Genomic DNA, 21,020 nt, shown 5'->3' with positions numbered 1-21,020 from the left:
ATGGCAGCTACTTGGAAAAGCCCCTGGTGGAGATCAGGGTCCCGCATCATGGTGTTTTTGATCCTCCCTCAGTTCCTCCGCTGCTGCAAAACATTCATCAAGACAGGAAGGGGCTTATCTTTTCTTAAATATTTTGGGGGGTCACACCTGGTAACACTCTGGAGTTAATCCTGACTCTGCATCCAGAAATCATTCTTGGCTGTGTTTGTGGAACCACATGAGATGCAAGCAAGATAAGCACCCCCCACTCTACATACTATTACTCCAGCCCCTGAAGAGTTATTTTTAAAGTGCTTAAAACAGTATTTTCATCCTGGCTCTTTGCATATGATGTTGGAAGGTTTTTCGTTCTATTCTGTTACGTTTTATGATACCACTGAGAAGATTTTAGTTGGGGACGTATCTGAGTTATAGACATAAAATAGAGAGTACTGGAAGATCTACTCCACATGTAAGCAAAAAAAAAAAATATATATATATATATATAAACTGCTCATAACTTCCCGATATTTCAAAAGTTTGAGCTGCAAACCCTGATATGATATTTAGGCTTGTGCCTCAAAATAAAATATATAGAACTTTGTTTACTGTAAAGTATAGGCTCAAAAGAACTATACAATATAATTATGGTTTCTAAGATGGAATATTCTTAATATTTTGGGTTTTTTTGTTTGTTTTAGGGCCACACCCAGTGACGCTTAAGGGTTACTCCTGGCTATGCGCTCAGAAATTGCTCCTTGCTTGGGGGACCTTTTGGGATTCCAGAGATTTTTCCCAAGTCCGTCCTGGGTCAGCCGTGTGTAAGACAAATGCCTTACCGTTGCACTATCACTCTGGCCCCTTAATATTTTTTAAGAATTAAAGTGGAAACATTTTTTTAATATAATTTTTATTTTGATCATAGTGTCTTACATATTGTTGACAATAACATTTTAGGTACATATTTACATAAAATCAGGGGGGATTCCCATCCCCAAATTGTCCTCCCTACCCCTCCGTTGTTGTCCTACCTCCCATTTCCTCTTCCCTCACCCCCAGGGCGGCTAGAATATGTGGTCCCCTCTGTATCCAAACCACTACTTAGTAGTCTTGCACCTGTTTGGTCTTGATGCCTCCCTTATCTCCCCCTCTAACTGTAGGCAGGACTAGCTAGTTCAAGTTGCGTGGTTTTGCCTGAGAAGGAGAAGATAAATAAACTGGGGTAAGAGTCTAATACTCCCAAAATGGGTGGAATCCTTCTAGAGGCTCTCATCATCGATTTGGGAGATGAAGGAGAGAAAGAAGGTGAAACACTCCACCAGTACCAAAAAAAGTGTCAATTATCCAGTGAGGACTCCAGCTATATCGATAAGCACCACAAAAAAACAGCCGAAAAACAAAGCAAAACAGACAGACAAACAAACAAACAAAAAACAGAACAAAAACAAACAAACAAACCAAAAACACGCCATGGTCTTGAAATAAGAAACATGGCATAGCACATAACGAGGGAAAAGAAAAGAATAGAAAAAAATAAGTATAATTGGGGACGACGATTTCAATAATCACACCCAAACAGAGAAATTGACCAAAATAGATAGGTAAATAAAAATAATAATAACAATAATAAATGAAGGTAAAAGATATATATGTATATATATATATACACACACACATATATATACATATATATAAAATACCAAGTTTTTGTGCTTTTTGTATTTTTGTTTTTTCCCCTCCTGCCCTGGCACAGTAAATATTGGGGTCATTCGAAAAGGAATTCACATGGCCTAAGAAATATGGGGTTTCTCCGTCCTTGGAGTATACTGTCATGGGATCAGCTCCAGACTTTGCTCAGGATCATTTATTCTCCTGGTGGTGTTTTTTGGTGTGTGGAAGACTTCTGTTCTGTCCAGGGTGATACACTCAGAGCTCTGTGTTTAGAGGTCTCAGTATCTGCACAGATCCTGAGGTAGGACTTATGGTGAGGTCAGTCTTTGTGGTTCTAGAGGTTCTGTTACCTCAGTGTCGTTTTAGTCCATCTTCTGTGGTTGGTGACCTTGGTCTTTGCACTGAACCTAGGTGCCATCCAGAAGGCCCATTCTGTTGCAGTTGTCTCTGTCAGACCTTTGGGACTGGGGATCATGCTTATTGTGCAAGTCATAGTTCAAACCCTAAACTAGGGCTTTTTTATTGGTCCCAAGATGTATACTGTCTGGTCGTGGTTCTAGTAGCCAGTCATCTGTAAGTCACGATCTTGGCTTTTGGACCTACCAAAGGGTGCCGAGTCTTCTGGTTTTGTCTTGTCGTTAGCTGGTAAGGTAGGCTAATCTGCTCTAAGGTCAAGTTGTTCACATTTTCCTCTTTGTCAGGATATCATGTTAGAGCTGGTCCTTGTTGTTGACCCCGCAGTATTAAGGCTGTTCCAGATGGAGTTTGTTTCCTGTAGCTGTTGTGAAGAGCTGTGCCGATTCTATGTCTGGGATCCAGGGTTCAAGGCTGGATGAATGGCATCTAATCATCTGAGGTCTAAGTGATTCCACATGACATATTTTCAAGTTAGGAGATACCCCTGTATTGTAAACAACTATGAGTTCCCATCTCTAGTAGATAAGAGCTCTTTTTTTTATATGTAAGGTTTCCCCATTATTTAGTGTGTCTTTGGAGGGGGAGGTGGAGCCACATTGTATTGTCGGTGTGGTTGGGGGTGGACAGAGGGGATAACAGACACAGGTCACATACCCAAAAATGATTAAAAAAATATATAATAATAATAATAATAATAATAAAATAAATAAAAACGTATGTGCTCACAAATGTATATATAGGACCAACATTTAAAAAAATAAATAAATAAATAAATAAATTTAAGAGGAAAAAAAAAAAAGAACGAAAATGAGTTAGCGAAGTTTTTAAAGGACCAAAGTGGTGCAAAAGACTACCTTACGTTTGGGGGAGAGCAGATAACGAAGTGGTGTATTACAGGTCTTATGCCTATGTTGGAAGTACAGTTTTTCCCTTTGTCTTTTGGGTTTTTCTTGTGATGTGTGGGTTCCCAGGCATCTTCCTATCACACCCCCTGACCTTCTTCAGGTTGGTAAAAATTTGCGGCAGGGAGGTCTTGGAAGAGTTCTTGCATTGGGGATACTTTTGGACCTAGGTCCGGTTTCAAGAAACAGTCCATGTTAGGGGGAGTTGGTAGGGAGGGCCTCGCAGCATGAGTCCGCAGGGGAGTTGGCTGTCTTTTCTTGCCCGGGACGAGGTGTGGGTTTGACTGGGTGTCCCTTCTCTTGGGTGCTGGGTACTGGTTCGTTGGGGTAGGAGGTCGATCTTGTTGCCTAATAGATTAAGGACTGAGGGTGAAGTGTTTTAATATAGAGGGAGGTCTGGATGGGATTGAGGGGTGGAGGGATAGTTCCAGAGGGGGGAAAGGGTAAGGTGTATGGAAGGGGTAGGGAGGGAGAAAAGAGAAAAATACATTAGAAAGAAAGGGAGAAGAGAAAGGATAGAAAGTAAAGAAAAGAATAGAAAAGAAAAAAATAACCAAGAAAGTGGTGAGAAGAGAGGAGAAAATAGCAAGGGAATGCTGGTTTGCTTGAATGTGTTCAGTGAATAGAGCATGTAGTTTGGGTCTGTACGTCGCTGTTACTGCTTCGGTGGTCTGACTGGTCACGTGCTTGAAACCCTAAAAGAAGGTAAACCTAGGGATAAAGTGTATGTTAAAGAGTTTTCTCAGGGCCAACTCGTAGTGCAAACTGGGTATGGTATCTCGTGTGGTATCCCGAGTTGCCATCTTAGCTTGTCCGCCCTTTGTATCCAAGAACGCCTGTGGACAGAAAAGCTGAGAGGTTATTTTAAATATAGTAAGATAGAGGCATTAATACTTAGTTTTATGGGATGTTTCCATTGGAGCCAGTGGTTTGCCTTGGTATTCTTTACCTGTGTTCCTGTATACAATCTCTACATGATTATTATGGGCCATTATTGTAGAAGGTTAATTACGTACCTGTTCTCTCTATGCTGCTGTTCTGGTGTTGCTGTTTTCTTTGTGGTATAATGTGTAGTCGCGAGTTTGTGTTGTTCCTTTTTCATGTGTTTTGGGCACTGTTCCGAGGTATATGTTGACTATTACAGTGGTTGGAGTTTCTACCCTGTTAGACCCTGTTATTTGATTGTTAAGTATTAGTTGTGATTGAGATGTATGTTCTATGTGCTTCAGAATAGTGCTACCATACTGTGTTTATCTTTTGTCTTCTGACTTACTTCGTTTAACATAACATGATCTAAGTCCATCCACGTTGCTGAAAAATCTGTGATTGTATCATTTCTGACTGCCATGTAATATTCCATTGTGTATAGATACCACATCTTAATGATCCATTCATCTGTTGTTGGACATCGCGGTTGGTTCCAAGATTTGGCTATTATACTGAGTGCTGCGATAAATAGTGGGGTGCACACGTATTTTGGAATGAATGTTCTTCCAACTTGGGGGTATATACCTAGGAGTGCAATTGCTGGGTCAAAAGGGAGCTCAATTCTGAGTTCTTTGAGTACTCTCCAGACTGTTCTCCATAGATGTTGGACTAGGGGGCATTCCCACCAGCAGTGGATGAGAGTTCCTTTCATACCGCATCCACGCCAACAAAGATTGTTCTCAGTATTTTTGATGTGAGCCATCCTCACTGGTGTAAGGTGGTATCTCATTGTTGTCTTGATTTGGATCTCTCTGATGATGAGTGAAGGTGAGCATGTTTTCATGTGTTTGTTAGCCATCCTTCTGTCATCCTCAGAGAAGTGTCTATTCATTTCTCCTCCCCATTTTTTTATGGCTTTGTTTGGTTTTGAGGGGCTCAGTTTTCTGAGTGCTTTGTAAGTTCTAGATATCAGCCCTTTATCTGATATGTCGAGTGAAAAGATTTTTTTCCCATTCTGTTAACTGTCTTCTTGCATTAAGTAAGGTTTCTTTCGCCATGCAGAAGCTTTTTAGTTTGATGTAGTCCCATTTGTTTATGTTTGCTGTTAAGGTTCTTGCCATTGGTGCTCCATTCTCAAAGACCTTTTTGATATATAGGTCTTCGAGTGTTCTCCCTATTTTATTCTCAATAAACTTTATAGATTCGGGTCTGATTTCAAGGTCTTTGATCCATTTTGAGTTGACTTTTGTATAAGGAGTGAGGTATGGGTTGATTTTCACTTTCATACATGTGGTTTTCCAGTTGTGCCAACACCATTTGTTGAATAGGCTTTCTTTGTTCCATTTCAGATTCTTGCCTCTTTTATCAAATATTAGTTGGCTGTATATCTGGGGGTTTATGTCTGGGAATTCTGTCCTGACCCACTGGTCTGAAGTCCTGTCTCTGTTCCAGTACCATGCTGTTTTGATTACTATGGCTTTATAGTATAGTTTCAAGTTAGGTAAGGAGATTCCACCCAGCTTCTTGTTTTTCAGTATGTGTTTGGCTATCCTGGGTCTTTTGTGGTTCCAGATGAATTTTGTTAATGATTGTTCTAATTCTTTAAAGAATTGTGTCTGGATTTGGATAGGGATTGCATTAAATCTATATAGGAGTTTGGGTAGGATAGTCATTTTGATTATGTTAATTCTACCTATCCATGAGCACTGGATGTTCTTCCATTTCTTTAGATCGTCTTCAATTTCTTTCTGGAGTGTTTTGAAGTTTTCCTGGTATAGGTCTTTCACTTCTCTTGTAAGGTTGATTCCTAGATACCTGATATTTTTTGATACTATCTTAAATGGAATTGTATTTTTAATCTATCTCTCCTGAACTTCATTTTTTGTATATAGAAACGCTACTGTCTTTTGTGTATTGACTTTGTATCCAGCCACTTTGCTGTATTGGCTGATTGTTTCTAGGAGTTTTACTGTGGACTCTTTAGGGTTTTTAATGTATATCATCATATCGTCGGCAAATAGAGATAGCTTGTGTTCCTCTTTCCCTATTTGAATTCCTTTGATTCCCTTCTCTTGTCGGATTGCTATTGCTAGGACTTCTAAGGTTATATTGAATAAGAGTGGAGAGAGTGGACAGCCTTGCCTAGTTCCTGACCTTAGTGGGAATGCTTCTAGTTTCTCGCCATTAAGTATAATGTTGGCTGTTGGCTTTTCATAGATAGCTGTAACTATCTTGAGGAAAGTTCCTTCTAACCCTATTTTTCTGAGTGTCTTTAACATGAAAGGATGTTGGATTTTGTCAAATGCCTTCTCTGCATCGATTGATATGATCATGTGGTTTTTGTCTTTCATGTTGTTGATGTGATGTATCAAATTGATTGATTTGCGTATGTTGAACCAACCTTGCATTCCTGGTATGAATCCCACTTGGTCGTGATGTATGATCTTTTTGATGAAGTGCTGAATTCGGTTTGCTAAGATTTTGTTAAGTATCTTTGCATCTATGTTCATTAGTGAGATTGGTCTGTAGTTTTCTTTTTTGGTGGTGTCTTTGCCTTCTTTGGGAATGAGTGTGATATTAGCCTCATAAAAAGAGTTGGGGAGGATTCCTGTTTTTCTATGGTTTGGAAAAGCCAATGGAAAAGTGGTAGTAAGTCTTCTTGAAATGTTTGATAGAATTCACTTGTAAATCCATCTGGGCCTGGGCTTTTGTTCTTAGGGAGTTTTTTAATTACGTCTTCAATTTCCTCTGAGGTGATTGGTCTGTTTAGGCTTTCTAGATCTTCCTTTTCTAGTCTTGGAAGAGGGTGTTTGTCTAAGAATCTGTCGATTTCTACTGGGTTCTCTAGCCTAGTTGAGTATAGTTGTTCATAGTATGATCTCATGATATGTTGTATTTCTTGGGGTTCTGTTGTAATCTCTCCCCTTTCATTTGTGATCCTGCTGATTTGGGTGTTTTCCCTCTTTTTTTTGGTGAGTTTTGCCAATGGTTTGTCTATCTTGTTTATTTTTTCGAAAAACCAACTCCTGGTCTCATTGATTTTTTGTATTGTTTTCTTGGTTTCGATGTTGTTTATTTCTCCTCTGTTTTTATTATTTCTTGCCTTCTGGTTGTGGTTGGGTTTCTCTGTTGCTGTTGTTCCAATTCTTTGAGGTGATCTTTTAAACTGTTGGTTTTGTTATTTTCCTGTTTCTTGACATAGGCCTATATTGCTATGAGTTTCCCCCTAATTACTGCTTTTGTTGTGTCCCATAAATTTTGACATGTTGTCTCTTCATTGTCATTTGTCTCAAGGAATCTTTTTATTTCTTCCTTGAGTTGTTCTTTGATCCAGCTGTTGTTGAGCAGGATGTTGTTTAATCTCCAGGTACTAGTTTTCCTCCATTGCTTCTTCTTGACATCAATTTTAACCTCTGTTGCATAGTGATCTGAAAGGGTACTTCTTATGATCCTTACCTTTGTGGTCTTATATAGGTTGGCTTTGTATCCTAATACATGGTCTATTCTGGAGAAGGTTCCATGTGGGTTTGAGAAGAATGTGTATTCTGCTTTCTGGGGATGGAGGGCTCTATATAAATCTATTAGCCCTAAATCTTCTAATTTTTCATTTAGAGCTCTTATTTCTTTGTTATTTTTCTGTTTGGTGGATCTGTCCAGTGGTGATAGTGGAGTATTGAGGTCCCCTACTATTATCACATTTCCCTTCATGTGTTTCTCCAGGTTTGCCAGTAGTTGCCTCACATATTTTGCTGACTCTACATTAGGTGCATAGATATTGATCAGGGTTAGTGTTTCTTGATCTAATGTTCCCCTGATCAGTAAGTAGTGTCCCTCTTTGTCTCTGATCACTTTCTTGAGGTTGAATACAATTTGGTCTGATATAAGAATGGCTGTCCCTGCTCTTTTTTGTTTTCCATTGGCCTGAATAATTACTTTCCATCCTTTTATTCTAAGCCTGTGCTTATCCTGTAGCTGTAGGTGTGTTTCTTGCAGACAGCAGAAGTCCGGTTTATTTTTCCTAACCCAGTTCTCTACTATGTATCTTTTAAATGGAGAGTTTAGTCCGTTCACATTTAGGGAAATTATTGATAGAGAGGACTGTTGTGCAGTTGTATTGTGTGCAGTGGTTGTTGTTACAATCGGGGGTTTGGATTGTGTAATTCATCTCTGAGTAAGTCGCTTAGGATCGGCTTAGTTTGCACAAATAGTTCAAGTTCGTTCATGTTTGAGAATGTTTTTAGTCTGCCCTCCCATATGAATGATAGTTTTGCTGGGTATTGGACCCTGGGTTGGAAGTTTCTTTCATTCAGTCGTGTAAATATTCATTCCACTGTCTTCTTGCTTGAATTATTTCAAATGGAAGATCCGGTTTGATTCTTATGTCCTTTCCTTTGTACTTGAGGTTTTTTTTCTCCTTTATTGCCTTTAGGAGTTCCTCTTTCTCTTTGTTTTTTGCCATTTGGATTATTATGTGTCTTGGTGTGGGTTTATTAGGGTCTATTTTATTAGGGACTCTCTTGACTTCCTGGATTTGTCCTGAAGTGTCTTTCCAGAGTGTGGGGAAGTTCTCTGTTATTATCTCCCTGACTACCTGTTCTTCCCCCTTCCCTATTTCCTCCCCTTCTGGTATACCCACAATTCTTAGATTTTTTCTTTTGTCTTTGTTCATTAGATATTGGATTTTTCCTTCCAGTGCTTTGCCTTTTATTTCTTTGTTGGTTTCTTGATCTTTTTTTTTTTTTTTTTTTTTTGTGGTTTTTGGGTCACACCCGGCAGTGCTCAGGGGTTATTCCTGGCTCTAGGCTCAGAAATTGCTCCTGGCAGGCACGGGGGACCATATGGGGTGCCGGGATTCGAACCGATGACCTCCTGCATGAAAGGCAAACGCCTTACCTCCATGCTATCTCTCCGGCCCCTTGATCTTTTTTTGATTGTAGTTTTCCTTCGAGTTCTTCGATGTGCTTCTCCAACTCTGTGTTTCTGCTCATAAGACTTGCTAGTTTGTCTTTTAAGTCCTTCACTTCTTTTTGTATGGAATCTCTCATGTTCTTTGACATTTCTTCTTTAATTTGGCTGATTCGTTCGTCCATGGATTTCTTATACTCGGTTGCTAGGGTTTCTTTCAATTCTTTTATTAATTCTTGCATTTCCTTCCTCATGACAGCTTTTAGGTCTTCTTCCCGTGGATCTGTGCGTTTTGGTGGACTTGGAAATTTGATAGGGTTTGTCATGGTGTCTCCAGTTATTAGCGATTTCCTTGCTTTACGCATTGTTCTTTGTATTTAATGGTGTATTTTGGAGAGCTGTGGCTTCTAATTTTGGCCTGCTTTGACCCCTTCCTGAAGGTGTTTCTAGAGGGGCCTGTTGGGTGAGTTTGTTGAGCCTAGCCCTTTCTCCTCCCCTTTGCTTCCTAGAGTTCAGCCTTCCTGCTGTGGGTCTTTTCCCTTTTCTGTTCCTTATTTCTGTCAGCGGTGCAGTTCCACTCCTGGCCACAATGGTTACTGGCGCTGTTGAGCCTAGCTCTCAATCCCCCCTCCTTTCTCTGGGAGTCAATGGATTTCCGGCCCCTCCAAACCTCCCTTGAAGGAGTTCCCTCAGTCTACCCTTTCAGCCTCTGCCCTCACCCTTGGGGAGTCCCTGATCCGCTCCAGGACCCAAGGGGGTGGATTGCTCTAGGTCACCTGAGAGTCCAGATAGCTGGCCCTATCTCCCCCGACTATTCCGGTTGCTCAACTTGCCTTTCCAGGCGCCCACCCGGGGGAAGGGACTCACTGGGGGGGGGGGGGAGTCGGTCCTGACGACAAGGAAACAAAGTCTCACCCAAGCCGCACAGGAAACAAAGTCTCCCCCAGGCCGCACAAGGGAGCAAAATCTCACCCAAGCCGCACAGAAAACCCTGTCTCCCCCGAGCCGCACAAGGGAGCAAAACTCTCACCCAAGCCCCACAGGGAACCAAGTTTCCTCCGAGCCGCACAAGGGAGCAAAACTCTCGCCCAAGCCGCACAGAAAACCCTGTCTCCCCCGAGCCGCACAAGGGAGCAAAACTTTCACCCAAGCCGCACAGGGAACCAAGTTTCCTCCGAGCCGCACAAGGGAGCAAAACTCTCACCCAAGCCGCACAGGAAACCGGAAACATTTTTTAATATACTCGGGGCCTCTTCTGACCATCTTTCACTTTTTTATTGATCTTTACTATGATCTCAATATCATTATTTATTTGAATTTGGAGTATTTTCTTGTCTATTATTGGAAGACTTGAATGTCTGTAATGTAGTGTGAAAAAAGCATAGTTCATTCTTTAGGTCAGTCTTTTAGTCATAGCCTTAAATAAATCATTGAGAAATAGATATGTCAATTCAGGACACATATAAAATAAAATATCTTATTATTTTAAACAAACATTATTTTAGTTTCTGAATGATAAAGCATAATAAAGGTCTTTGGAATTATTCATTTAAAATATATAAATAGGCTGGCGGGAGGGGTAAAAAATATATATATAAATAGATAAATATATTAATAAATTAATTAATAAAATTATTAATAATACTAACAAATATATAATGAATAAAATATTGATTGATAGGTTGACCAATAAAACAATTAATAATAAATAAAATAATAAAAAATAAATGATGGATCATGATTATAAAATAATATGAATATAAAATATATTTATTATATTATAATATATTATATTTATTTATATATAATAAATGTATTTTTATATTTTACATTTATATAAAATGTATGTAATATATAAAATATATAGATATATTTATAAAATATAAATATAGAGTATATAAAATAGTAAAATAAAAATAAATAATATAAATTATTTAAATAATAATTAATAATAAAATAAAATAATAAAAATAAGAATAAATTAATTATTTAAAATATATTTATAAATTTATTTATTTGGGGGAGTTATAAATTCTAATACTATTTTAGTAATTGAGTTTTACTATCATCTAAGATAATGTGTACAAATGCTACCACTATTACTATAACTATTTTCCTTATACTATGTACTTTGTATGCTTTGACTTAATTATTAAAATTTTGATAAATATTATACAGCTTGTACAGCAGTCATTTAAAGAAACTATAAAGTCTGTGCTTTGCAACTACCAGAAACACTTTACAAATTAAGTACTTGCTATATGAAATAAGTCACATGTTGTTAATCAGATGTAAATTTTATTTTTTCTGTTGACTCAAATACCTATCTCTTCAATTTACTTTTTTGTTACTTCTACTTATTACTCACCTTCCATTTACTTTCATTATCAATAATAGTATTAATATAAAATAATACACATAAAAATGCACTAACATTCTGTAAAAACTTTGGCTTCAACAAACTAGTAAGGAACTTGGTAGAGATTCCTTTCTAGTAATTTTCCACTGCTTTTCAAAAATTAAGTCTTCCTCCACACAATAAAAGTAAGGGAGTGAGGTGGAGGGAGGAAGCAGCAGAAAAACAAAACAAAACAAAAAAGAGGACAGGCAGCTATTTTTATACTTTTCTGTAAATAAAAATTCTGAACTATAGAATACTTAAAACTTTCCAAATGAAAGCAGTCAGAGGAATAAAGTAAAATGAATAAAAATCCATGCTACAATTATAAAATTTGACTCATATCCAAGTAAAATGCAAAATCTAAGCATTACTATAGTTTAGAACAATAGCAGTTTGTTACTTTATAGATTAATGTCTTTTCAATGTAGTGACTTTTGGTGCATTGTTTTTATAACATGGTTAATATGCTCTATTTAATTACAAGTAATTCCAAACTATATATTAAAATAATTGAAGCAAAAACTTGCTTTGATAAGTGCTTGGGGAGAAAGTTGTCTATACAGTAGTATTGAGTAATTTGTAGGATGATGAATTCATCTTGTATGAAATATAGGTGTACATACAGTTCCAAGATTTAGTGAGGTTTTCTCTGTTATTATAATGTTAGAGAGATGGTAAAGTGTTATGTCACTTACCTTGTATGTAACTAATATGATTCTTGGTACTATATATGGTCCTCCATCAGGGCTTAATTCTGAGAACAGCATTAAGAGAAAGAATTGAGCACTTCCTGTATGACCTTAAACCAATAAATAAACAAATAAATTATAAGATGAGGGAAGGCAGTATAAGTCAGGACAAATGAACTTATGTTACTCCTTAACCAGGAGATAAGGAAACAAGAACATGAACTATGTAACTTTGGAAAACATGCTTTGACTAGATATTTTAAGCTAATACACTTAAGTATACAAATCTGATCTTGTTTGTAAGATTGTTTCTTGTAGATATAATACTAAGGAAATCTGAAACTAATTTTTTGTATATGAAAGTTAAGTATGTCAAAATATCAAAGATAATGAAGGCCAGGTTTCTTAATCTCAGGGTAAGATATTACAAAAGAGAAAGAAGGCTAGACCGAGCCCTTGGTTCTGGATTAGAAGCAGAAGTATCACTGTGGATATATATTTCACAGATGTTGTATATATCTGAATATGTCTCTCTTCACTGAAGCAGCTAGAATTAGTGGTTTTTCCTATAAGCAGTAAGCAGATCAGTGCTTAGATCTTTGTTTCTAGAAATCACTCCAAGATTAAAAACAATAGATTCTCTTTTTTATATATTTCAATATTTCAGATTATTTTAAATAATACTTTTGGTTTATTATATTTTTATTTATTATATTTTGATATCTGGTTTTGGTTTGGGGTCACACTCGGTTTTTAGGTTTTATTACTGACTCTGTACTCAGAAATCACTCCTGGTGGTTTCAGGGTAGTGTATGGGTAGTGTATTCAGAATTGAATCTGAGTTGGCCACATGCAAGACAAACACCCTACCCATATTTTGTTATTTATAGACAAATTATAATATCTGTTTAGATTCATATCTGATCTTTACTTCCCTTTCATACACATACAGGTAAAGCTTTATTTCATAATTGTGGCCTAGCCATATTTTTATAAGAAATCTGGAATTACTAGTTTTCCAAAGATCCCTAAACTGATACTATATATATATATATATATATATATATATATATATATATATATATATATATATATATGTGATATATACTATATATTAGGACATGCATGCTTCTCTATTTGCATAGTAGTCTTAGATGAGATCCTAGGACACCAACTATGCTGCCATTTTTGGATGGTCTTCTTTTTTTTTAATAATATTTTTTATTTAAACACCTTGGTTACAAACATGATTGTGGTTGAGTTTCAGTCATATTAGAGGACACCCCCCTTACCAGTGCAACATTCCCTCCACCAATGTCCCAAATATCCCTCCTCCCCACCCCGCCCCCACCTGTACTCTAGACAGACTTTCTATTTCCCTCATACATTCTCATTGTTAGGATAGTTCGCAATGTAGTATTTCTCTAACTAAACTCATCATTCTCTGTGGTGAGGTTCATGAAGTGCGCTGTAAGGTCCAGCCCTCCTCTCTTTTGTCTCTGAAAATTATTGCAAGAATGTTTTCATTTTTCTTAAAACCCATAGATGAGTGAGACCTTGAATGGTCTTCTTAATTACCTTAACACCAACTTTAGACTCAATAGTACAACCAAACTGATTTAACCAGTCAATGCTTAGAGAAATACTTCCACTTCCTTTTGCTCCAGGAAAGGATCAGTATAAACGGTTGACTGTCATAACTAGTTTTATTTCTCTTAATGAAAATAAACTTCCAGCAGATTAATAGGACTCTTCTGATAACGATTGAGAAAGTGATTAACTAGGATTTTATTATCTACCTGCCCCTTTTTAGACTTCCTTCATATTAGATATTTCCTCATATTTAGATATTTTTAAATACTAGCCTGAATATTTAGTATCTGTTTCTTTGAATGACAAATTATAAAATTTAACTATATATTAAAAAGCTTACAGTACTATGTGTAGATAATTGTTGAATCATCCACAGTTGTAAGAAAAAATACAGAGAGATTTGATATACCATTATTCAGTTTTCTCTCCAAGAGAAATAACTCTATTACAATTCTCAAACTAGGATGACTTAGTCTTAGGCTACTTATAACAAAAATGCCAAAGGCTGGAAAGCTTAAACAACGCACACTCATTTCTCACAGTTCTAGTTACTAGATGTCAAAGATCAGCTACAGATACATTAGATATCTGGTAGCAATGATACCTAGTAGTAATTTTTGGTGAATAAAGGCCTTCCTGTCTATACCTACTAAGTAGAAGAGCTGAAATACTCAAATGACTCTCTTTATTAATACAATTCATGAGTATTCTGCCATTAAGATAAATCCACTCCTTAAGATGCTACACTGTCCAATACCATCTCTTTTGAATTATGTTTCAGAGTCGGCTGAATACAAGCATTAGACTAGAGCATACAATAGTTGATATACGAAGTTACTTCATCCTCGGAAAGACTCCAAAAGTTTTATAATATTAAAATCACACACATTTTCCTTCTGCCCTGTTTAAATTAAAATTAATATAATATATAATATTTAAAAATTAAAATATGATTAAATACATCCTTATCATTTGACCACCATCAATTAGTTCTTTATAAGTATATAATAACATAGGAACACTGGTAAATAGAAATTGACACTGGTGATGGGACAGATTTTAGAACATAATCAACTATAAATAGCTATAGATTACAGTTCTTTAAAATATTTAAAACAAAATAAATTCACAAAGAGATTGATTTGTCTACCTTCTGAGGAAAGGTAGTTTTTCTCCTATAATTTTGAGCAGAAATTTTTTTTACATTTATATACTATCTTGTCTCATAGGGTGTTTGTGAGCAAACTCAGTGTTATATCCAAGGTGCTCAGCACCAGGATACTGGCTGTGTGACCTTGGAAAAACTGGGAAACTACTATAAAACAGTTTTCTCATCTGTGACATAATGACATAATGAGGCAGATCTTAAGGAACTGAGATGATTTAAATACATTGCTCAGTATACCAACAGGTACATACTAATTTTTCTGTAAAGTTGAATCTGATAAAGGTAATTCCCACAGTTAAGAAAGAATTCCTATACTCTGGTTTCTCTTCAAATCGCATAAACCTTTCGCCTTTTACTAAAGATTTCCATGGAGAGGAACAATTCTAAGTTTTGGACCAATTTTTTGAGTTCTTGCTCTAGCAAGGCTAAAGAAAAAAAAAAGAAAGAATTCCTAATTTTATTTTCTCAAGCCCAGGGTAAAAAATTCAACCAAATTAGTATAAAGTTATTCACCAAATGAGTCAAGGTATATAGAAGTTATGAAATTAAAATCAAAATTAGAACAGATTCCTCATCAACATTTTAACTGTGAATAGCAGTAAGTAGTGACAATAGCTTTTCATTTTCTGCAATCAGAACCTATCCATCAATGGCTTTGAATTTAAACTGTTAAAAGTCTTCCTTTAAAATGCCTCTGTTTTACAGTATGGGTTTTACTTTGACACACCTGGGCCTAGTTAAATTTATTATTAACACAGATCTCAAGAGAATTTGGAGAACAAAGTTTCTGTATTTAATACAACATATTGGTAAATCAACACGTCTATCCCCCTCCCATCCCCAGTGAGTCATGCAGCTGTTAACATCTAAAATAAACCTACATTCTACCTCCCACAAACCAGTTTGAAGACTCTCTGCTAATGTTTTTTTAACAGTTGATCAAAATGGAATAATTATATTGATTTTTTTTGGCATTTCCAATGCTCCTTTCAAACAGGTTCCAGAAAAAATATTGGGAAGCAACAGAAATACATTCTGTTGCCCCAAACTACCTTTGACATGCTGACTGCATTATGGAGGCTAGCAGATACATTCATTGTCAATCATACTTTTATTTTTATTTTTACTAAACTGGATCACAAGTACTATAGATATCAGGGATGTGATGGCTGTCTTATGTAAATGCAGTCTTATATAAATACCAAAAATTACGTGGTTTAACAATATTTAAGTAGAATATTGCCTTATGAGTTTTAGCTTTCACTTTCTATTCTAAATGTAAATAATTCTTTTATGTGCAAGATACAACCTATATAAATGATATTTATCATTTCACCTTTATATTTATTTTTAATGCTGCAAGAAGAGGTCTTTTATAGATTGCATTTATATGTCAAAAATCAGTAATATACAAACATTTCCAGGTACAGTTCTTACCCAAATTTTCAGGCTAAAACCATGAGATGAATTATGACACATTATCATAAATTCATATATTTGAAAGCCATTTTTAAATAAGAGCTATTCTGGAAGTGCTTGTACTATGTGATTGTAAGTGCTCAGGCAGGTAGTAGTCAGGGCTCCCCAAGGTGATATCCAGCTGTTCTAGAGGCTGCTGGGGCATATATGCCAGGAGTCATATTTATTTAAGTTACTTCCTGGCTTTTTTCTCTTAAAAATAATGTTAACCATTCTACTTCACAAAACCAAGCAAAAATAATATTTTCATAATCCATATTTTATTTATGTTCTAGAGCAGTAGCAAGATAACCACTTTTAGATGGTATAATGACCTTGTGGATCTGCCAAGTATAAAAGCACAATTAAAAGATGAGATATTTGTACTCACAAATAATTCTTAAATCAAGAGTTAAAGCATAAGTCATGAACCTGGTGTGTTTGTAATTTAAGCTTCTAGATATTGGCTTGGTTAAGAACGAATATACGAAAGGTTATGCAAAGAATCTTCTTGTCCACATTATTTACATGTTGTTACCATTTGCAGAAACATTCTTACCTAAACTTATTCTTAGGAATATCGATGAGTCTAACAAAATGTTCCAATTGAGGATTAAAGTGTTTACCAAATATCTCAAAGGATAACAAAAGTGGTATTTGTTTGGCTAACAAAAAATGAGTGATACATCCTTCTAGCTTCCTTCTGCCTGATTTCTACTATGGATTCAGACAGATGAACATATGGCAGGGACTAATTAAGAAACTTCTACCGGGGAAGAAGCCTTGCACATTCAGAGCCATATCTAGAATACTTAAAATCTAGCAACAGCTTACTCTGTGTTCTTGTTTAGCTTTCTAACCACATTTGTAGCTTGTGTGACAAACCTACTTATGCAAGAGATGGTTGTAAACAACTCAGAGGTGAAGAGATCTGTGAAATTCTGAAATTAAAAAGGATTCTATAATAAGTAAACCAAAAACTTTTACTTTCGTGCTACTGTACCAAATTTAGAATAGAAAGTCAGATAAATTAAGGGTAACTATGTTTTATAAGGTTTACAGTAATGTTCCTTTTTTGAAATGCAATTTCATTCTTGTTACAATTATCTCCTTTTTGCACTTTGATTTATTCATAGTTCCACTCTTCACTGAACATTCCAGCAAAAATTAGGTAGCATTGTTGTAAGATATGTTAAAGAGAAAAAATACAAATCTTAGGAGAAAATATTGACAGAAATGTAGGTACAACCTTTGTATAGGAAATAATATTTTTGAGTGAGCAATGTTAGAGTACAAAAACATTCAGACCACTATATTTAAATTGACATACATACTGTCTTCTTACATACAGGCAAGCTTTACTTTTTTTATCTTCATTTCACTTCCTTTATGAACCATCCTACTCTTGGCTCTTCCTGCTTTGTAATGCCACAATACATGTTTATTCTTTCTTTTTGTTTTTTTTTTTACTTAGGCATCATAATTTTCAATAGATGTGTACAGGCTTCCAGGCAGAAACCATTCCAACACCTCACCTTCTGCAGTCCCAGTGTCCACTACTTTCATCTCAACCCCCATTCTATCTCTTCCTCTCCTTTAACAGTGATATGCTTCTTTCTTAAGCTACTCTCAGCTTCTGATCCTTTTGGGCATGTGTTGTTTCCTTACTGTTTCTTTATATCCTACATATGATGAGATGAGATCATTCTGTATATTACCCTCTACTTTTTTTTTTTTTTTACCTTATTGAGCCACACCGGGTGACGCTCAGGAGTCACTCCTGGCTATGCTCTCAGAAATTGCTCCTGACTTGGCGTACCATTAGAGACCCTGGGGGATCCAATTGCAGTCTGTCCTAGGCTAGTGCCAGCAAGGCAGATGCCTTGACCCTTGTGCCACTACTCCAGCCCCTACCCTCTATCTACTTCTAACTTCACTCATTTTGACAATCTGATCCATCCTAGTAGCACACAACACTCACCATCAGGGTAATGCAAATTCAAACAACAATGAGGTACTATTTCATTACCAGTGAGACTGGAACATGTCACAAAGAATATAAATATCCATTATTGGTGGAGATCTGGAGAAAAAGAAACCCTTGATTCACTGCTAGTGGGAATGTCAACTGGTTTGATCTTTATGGTAAGCTATATGGACACTTCTATAAAACTGAAAATTGATCATTACATTACACTTCTTGGCAAGGAGCCGAAACAACTATTCAAAAAATATATTTTCACTCCTATATTCGTATGTTATAATTCATTAATGGAATGCCAGTATTGTTATATTTTTAAATTGTATTTATTAAAACAGCATATTGTTCTAGACAAATAGTAAATACTTACCGAAAATGTTGATGGACTTTAAATTGAGGCAATTCTTATTTGTAATGGACAAGTGCATCCATTATTTTGATACATAAAAGCATATTTATACTATAATTTTAGGTATTTTTTAGAATTAGTTTGGGTAGAGCTTATTCTTTATTTATCCTGTACAGTCATAAGACTCATCAGAGGCACAGAGAGCTTGATTATTCACATTAATTTAAAAAAATTGCAGGCAAATTAAAATTGAAGCTGTTGATTAAACACATATTTCTACGCGTCTCAGCTGTGATGTTTCTTAAGGGAATCCTTTCTCACTAAAAATCTTTCTCACACATACATATGTGGTTTCAGGAATGAATTAACATTCTTGATCAAATTAACTGAATACATTTTTAAATACTAACTTCCATCATAACAATGTGCTTTGTTGACAAAACTTAATGACACTCAAAAGGAAAAATAGGGACTAGGTGGTGAGGAAAGAGAATGTACAGGAATGAGTTCACTCCCAAAACCCCAGCAGAATTCCAGTGATATAGCATGTAGTGTCAGGAAAATAGAGAGAAGGAAAAGCAATAAAAGCATATTCCATAAGAAAAGGGGATTGAGTATTCTAGGACACAAGCACTTAAGTGACGCTAATAGCATAAGGCCTTATAGTCTTATATATTATATGTAATATATAAGCTACTGTTTTACTTCTGATATGTATAACTAGACCAAAAAATCAATGACTACCGAAATGATTCACTGAGGTAAAATAACTGCTCCCAAGGTAAGTTGAATTTTCCATTCTTTAATGTTGTACATTAACATTTGCACTATGGCATACTTTTGAAATCACTACGCCAATTCTGCTCTATGTATAAAGAGTGTCATCAAAAAGATTTATTACTGACCTTAAGAAAACCTGCTTAAAGTAACATATTCTCTGAACCAAGTGCAAAATGATTATTAATCATGGTCACTGTTTCATTATAAAACTAGAATGACTCTATATCATATTATACTTATTCCTGTATAAAAGCTACTAACTGGAATTTTAAAATTCTATTTACATATATGATTTCCTAGTTTTGGTAAAAGTGTGGCAAAATTCCCTAAGGAGTTCGATCAACAAGCATTTCTTTTCAGTTGAATTAGTGGTATAAGCATTAAATGACCTTCAGATTATTTTACAAAAACACATGTAAAAGGAAGTTATTTAAGTAAAAGTAAACATAAAATTATTCTTAAAAGACGTCAAGGTGCAATTCTATTCTCAAAATTCCAATAATTGGTCTGCTTATGTCCAGTTATAATCATTTCAAAATGTTTTTCTCAAACATTGAGGTCAAAGGTTTAGTACAAGTTAGTAAGGCATTTGTCTTGCATGCAATTGACACAGGTTCTATCCCCAGCATCCTATATGGTCCCATGAGCATCACCAGGAGAAATTCCTCAGAATAGAACCAAGAATAACCCCTGAGCATAGGCAGATCTGGGCCCAAAACAATACCATAAGCCAATCAAACCGAATAACACCGGTCTTTTCTTCTATGATGCTGACTTCTTTCGTTCTAATATATTTTCTTTTACATATTTTTCATTATGAATATGTGAAAAAAATTGAAGCGAAGGCATGCCATGTGGTGCTCAGGAATCATGGCTAGCAGTATTTCTTGAGGAATCATATGCTTGCCAGGAAATGATCCTGGGTTGGGCAAAGCAAGCACCCTATCCACTGTACTATCTCAATAGATCTAATTGAAATTCTTTAGTAGTCGTCTCTCAAAGCAAACAAACGCAACTGGATTTAGATATAAGTATAATATACTTTTTTATAAGTTGACAGTTATTTTACTGTATATATGATGCAGAAATATATATTTCAGAACTTTTATTACCAGTTAAATCTTTTAAAATGAAAAGTTTTATTTCTCTAGTAATATGAAGATATAATTCCTCTTAGCAACTTTAGATATATTCCATTGTCACATTGAGCTCTTCTGTTATTTCATGTAGTTTTAGTGCTATTGAATGACACAGATGATCAACTTTGGTTAATCTTCACAGCGATATGAAAAAATACATACTTTAACTAGATAACCAGTTACATAGAACCCACTCTGTATTTTTCCATAGAAGTATGCTCTTAAGACTGTGGATAGAACTGATAAGAAAATAAGTTAAACCGCTGTCTTCAAGTATTTATCTACTTCAGGGATACAGACAATAAATCCTCAAAAATAAATTTACTACAGATACTAATAAGCTTCTATTAAGGAAAATAAAATAAATAAAATAAAGGTTCGAGTAAGAAAGATTGTTGGTGGGAAGATACTGGACATAGTTTAAACTGTTCTTGTATGACTCGTTGTCATCTATCTTAAGTATCCTTAATCAAGTGATTACTGAAATAGTTGTATTTGTCTTTTCTAAACAGATTTATTATTTCAGCTACCACGGTGTTTTGAGTCGCAATACTTAGCTCAGATTGCACCACATACTATATAATTTTCATGGATCAAAAGACCTAGAAATGGGGTCGGAATGATAGCGCAGTGGTAAGGCGTTTGCCTTGTACTTTTCTGA

The 21,020-nt window shown here is 35.7% G+C and overlaps 1 protein-coding gene and 1 non-coding gene across 2 annotated transcripts in view; both read left to right on the top strand.

The window, feature by feature from the left end:
• The window catches only part of CHSY3 (chondroitin sulfate synthase 3), a 252,742-nt gene that overhangs the window by 172,503 nt on the left and 59,219 nt on the right, over positions 1-21,020 (top strand). The window lies entirely within an intron of this gene.
• Positions 14,964-15,079, top strand: LOC126028954 (U5 spliceosomal RNA). The gene has a single exon (XR_007502622.1). It is a non-coding gene; the product is annotated as a U5 spliceosomal RNA (small nuclear RNA).

This window comes from Suncus etruscus, chromosome 14, assembly GCF_024139225.1.
Source record: "Suncus etruscus isolate mSunEtr1 chromosome 14, mSunEtr1.pri.cur, whole genome shotgun sequence".
NCBI classification, from domain to species: Eukaryota; Metazoa; Chordata; class Mammalia; order Eulipotyphla; family Soricidae; genus Suncus; species Suncus etruscus.
Note: the sequence above shows the minus strand (reverse complement) of the source record. Positions and strands in the feature narration are given on the sequence as shown.